The sequence below is a fragment of the Rutidosis leptorrhynchoides genome, chromosome 1 (assembly GCF_046630445.1).
Source record: "Rutidosis leptorrhynchoides isolate AG116_Rl617_1_P2 chromosome 1, CSIRO_AGI_Rlap_v1, whole genome shotgun sequence".
Lineage (NCBI taxonomy): Eukaryota > Viridiplantae > Streptophyta > Magnoliopsida > Asterales > Asteraceae > Rutidosis > Rutidosis leptorrhynchoides.
Genome location: NC_092333.1, coordinates 665,719,654 through 665,724,269, shown reverse-complemented (window position 1 = coordinate 665,724,269; position 4,616 = coordinate 665,719,654). Strand labels below are relative to the sequence as shown.

The window sequence follows — 4,616 nt, the reverse complement described above, 5'->3', positions numbered from 1 at the left end:
GTATATATATATATTTATATTATATATATGATAAGAAAAATTAAATGAGGTCATTAAAAAATAATACCTCTAATCCTAGTCATTCGATTCTAATGATCTATGTAATATATACCATTAAAAGTTTCATGTTATGATTATGACTCGTACAGTAATATTTTGAAGTAGAGAGACTAAAATACCCCCTAAATAATAAGAAAAAAAAAAACACGTGAGAAATTTAATAAAATAGGGGTTCAATTTTGATGTTCTCATTCCTAAAGAAAATTATTCAGATTAACCTTAAATTTCCTCTCAAATGAAACCAATACTTTATGCTCATCCAAATTCAAACGCAATCTGATCCATTGAACAACAATTTCGAGGATCCCAAACATCAAAAAATAATTGTTCTAGACTCTGATTCGGATGATCGAAAATGACGGCGTCGGTTAATTATCATGAATCAAAGCCCTAGATTCGGTCCTCGAAAATTAGTGAATCAAAGCATCATAGACGACATCGGAAATTAAAAAATCGGAGCACCGGAATTGTAAGAACCAAATAGATGAGCGCCGTATTATTTTGATGAATCAAAGCACCTGATTCATGCATCGGAAATGAAAGTGAGCGTTTTAAGAGGAAATCAAGTCTATATATGCAAAGGTAATCACTTTTCTAATCACAAAATTCTTACTTTAATCACAAAACCTTATTAGCTATGTTATATTTTGGTCTGAGTATATTCATGTTTTGAAGTGTGATTGTTTTTTTATGAATGTGAATAGGTTGTTGAATTAGTTTCGTGTTACATTGTAGATCTTTAATCCGTTCTTCATTCAGATTTCTACTCTACATCATGCGAATAACGGATATGAATTAATTTTGTGATCAATAGGAAATTTTACAATATCATTCATCTGTGATGTATCAGTTTTCTGCTATTGTAGGGTAGTCCAACTTTACAAATGGTCATAACACATTTGTTTTGAGTATATGAAACTATATTAGTTAGACCTTAGTAATATCACTATCACTATCAATATCACTATTCACTATATACATTAAAAGGGAGTCTCGATTAGCTAATAAATATTTTCAAAACCCCCTTAATTACTATTAGATTAGAAAATTAAATTATAATACCAACGGTCATTAATTATCCACTAAAAAAATTAGCTAATAAATCAATTTTACAAATACTCTATTCCTAAAATACCCTTCTAATAACAAAAACACGGGACCTTATGACAAAATTTGGGGTTTCATTCCTCCCATCAACAATTAAACGCCCACTTTTCCTCTGTCGAACCCTAATCCTACTCGATCATCATCACCATCTTTTAATTTCTTTTGAATGCTGTTTTTTTCTGATTTAATATAACATTCGTTCCTTCATCATCATCGTTAATCACAGAAACTAAGGTTAGTTTTTCTATTATGGTGTTTTTGATTACACATAAATAGCAGCTCAAACTTAGATATATGATAATTATATTTGTGATTTTTCCTTTTTTTAACCCTAGATATGCTCTCTGATCATTCTTTTTAGGTATGGATTTTTCTATTGGTGAGCCTCTTTACTCTTCAGTTTTCTTCTGCAATAATCTATTTGAATGCAACTGTTAGGGTTTTTGCGCTGTTGGTTCATTCTATACACTTCTAATTGATATTGATATACATTATAATTATAATATAATATATAATATATATGTAATTGTAAATTCAAATTTCAATCTAATTGTGTTGTTATATACTTTAGTTAATTAGGAGAACATGAAGAGGAAGAAAAGAAAGCAAATAAGCTTAGTGCTATAAAGAACAACATGAAAGTAAATAGATTTAGGTTTAATCAATAATTTTAGTGCAATGTTGGTGTGTGTGTGTGAGTTTATATCGATTGCTAAATAATGATGTATGCTTAAGTCTCCAGGATTTTCTTTTGTTTGGTCATGGTGCGGTTTACATTCCTAACTCATTTCAAAGCAGTATGTTGCTGATTGAAGGATAAGCTCAAGGTATATCTATATCTATATTACTACCGTTTGAGTTATCATTAGATGAAATTTAATCAAATCGTGCTTAAACGATGGAAGTTATCTGCAAAAAGTTGATTTAGAAACTTGTTTTGAGACTGAGATATTGTTATTGTCAAGTATCTTGAATGTTTATGTTTGTGATATGGATATGGTATGTAGTGAAAATGTGGCAATTTTATGCTGCGGAATTTGCTGGTTTTGAAATGAAAAATTCTGGGTAGACTGGTGTATGGTCAAGTAAAACATACTATATAAGTTTGTTGCACGGTATTTTGGTTATACGACAACATGAGGTCGGTGTCGCTTCACATGAGACTCGAGTTAGTTCGGTCAATATACAAGTATGGTTATTTGGACCTGACTTATTTTTGTCTAATTTAATTTACCATTTGTGTATGAAGCAATGTAAGAGGTACACAAGTCTACACTTTTAAAATTGTGAAAACATCATATAGGTCCCTCAACGTATCAAAACTTAATTACCCTTTGAAAATCAAAATCAAATGCACAAATGGATTATGTTAGAAGACATCTAAGTTTTTAATCTCTATGAGTACCATTCTACTCAAAGTAGATCACTTTCTTAATATTTTATAAGACTATGGTGGGTAAATCAATTTTACACTTACCCTGATTATTTGTACTTTTATAGTATTTTACTTTGATACAATTTGTTGAATCCCATATTGGACAACAAAGTGTTTCGGTTTCTTTTTATTTATTACAGGTGTGTTATTGTTATTTAGTTTGCTATTAAAATGTATACCATGTTTTAGTTATAAATTGTCTGTTGAAGGAATACAACATCACCAGTAAAATACTTTTACTTTCAGATGTTCTAGCGTAAAATGGGCTTATAAGTTTATCAAAATGTTTATACTTATTATTATAGACTTGAAAATTGCTTATGCTGACTATCATAGTTCAAGCATTAAACCTGAAAACTTGAATATTATATGTTGGTTGGAATTTGATTCAGACCTTGAGTTTCATTAGTTGGCATTTTGTTTCATAGCCATTTGGTCTTATTTCATTCAGTACAAATTTAAATTAGATATTTCTTAAATTTTTAGATATTTGAAATGTTAAATTCAGTTATAATAAATAAGGGCTTTTGAATTACAGGATGATTTCATCTAATATATCAGTTGAGTTAACCATAACTGAATTTATTGATGTTTAGCGTTAAAATTTGTTTGATTTTGTTAATTGTTGCATCGTTTGGTATACTATGTGCAGGATTTATGTTGTTGTTTCGTGCGGAGTTTGATTGACAACAACAGTTTGGTTAGGGTTCAACAAAACCATCTCATCTAATCATTTGCTTCATTGAACGATAGATTGAGGTATTCGTCATTTATTTATCATATATTGCATAAATTGTTATTACACTTTTTAATCCTCTCTCCTTGGTACAAAACGTTATGAATAAATTAGCGGGTCAATAATGAAAGAATTCCGTGTTTAACGAATTTCCATTTGAATAAAAACATGATAAATGCTTCTGGTATATATATTTTAGTCTTGGTCCCTTCTAGGTTGATTAATGGCTCTACCTAATTTTCTTTGTAAAATTTTATGTGTGTTATACTTTTCCTACTCAGTTTTATATTGTGTTTTTCAGGCAACTTGCAACCTAAGAATGCATGGTACATAAGTGTTTTAACGAAAGTTGTAAGACTGATCTACTCACATAAGTGTTTTCTCGAATATGTTCGTATATTTGGTACAGGTGAAAATGGAGATGCTGATATCTTGAGGCTACAGGTGAAGATTTAGACAAAAGTGGAGCTTCATATATTTCGTATATGTGTAATGTTGTACATTTTCTCATGTGTCATATTTAGATAATAGATTTGGACCATTTGATTTTGACGTTGACCTGTGATTCTGTAGATGTTGGAGGTCTGGCACATTTCCACTCTGTGATGGTAGCCATGTGAAACATAACAAAGCTACTGGAGATAATGTTGGCCCTCTTTTGTTGAAAAAGCAATAGGAGTTTGTTTATGGTAAATTATAAGTTTATAATTGTGTTATTATGTGCTTGACGTTGTTAAGATGTATCACTATTGAGACTATGGTTGCGTCTGAGTATTCGATATAGACCATGTTGAGACTATTTTTGATTTTGAATAATCGATATAGAGCATGTGCGACAATGTATCTTGTCTACCATGGTCTATATGGAAATTCTTAAATATACCGCGTTTTGTTACCTTTATTGTGGTGGTAGTTTCGATCCATTTGTTGCTACACTTGGTGATAAAATCAAGGTTGCAAAAATTGATACCCGGGGAGTAATCGGATGTTGACTAAGTTTGACTTTGACCGATGAATAATGGTTGTCCGAATGCAACATTAAAGTTAACGAGTCGGGTTGAGTCGGTTTGGGTAACGGGTCATAACGATTTTGGGTTAAAATGTGTCATGGTTCAGACGGTCAGATTTTTAAATGGGTCCAAATGGGTCAGGTTGAATAACGGGTCAAAACGGGGTAATGGGTTAAAACAATATTCTAGAGTCTATGAGAGGGGTTTTAAGGTCGAAAGGATCGTTTCTAAAGTCTATTAAAGTGTAAATACGTGATGTTACTTCACC

The 4,616-nt window shown here is 30.9% G+C and overlaps 1 long non-coding RNA gene across 2 annotated transcripts; it reads left to right on the top strand.

Moving 5' to 3' along the window:
• Positions 1 to 273: 273 nt before the first annotated feature.
• LOC139885893 (uncharacterized) lies at positions 274 to 4,182 on the top strand. 2 transcript variants are annotated; one of them, XR_011772146.1, is made up of 5 exons: positions 274 to 642; positions 1,910 to 1,994; positions 3,255 to 3,361; positions 3,748 to 3,827; positions 3,912 to 4,182. It is a non-coding gene; the product is annotated as an uncharacterized lncRNA (long non-coding RNA). The 2 variants fall into 2 exon arrangements; XR_011772145.1 differs by having other exon boundaries at positions 3,748 to 4,182.
• The last annotated feature ends 434 nt before the right edge of the window (positions 4,183 to 4,616 follow it).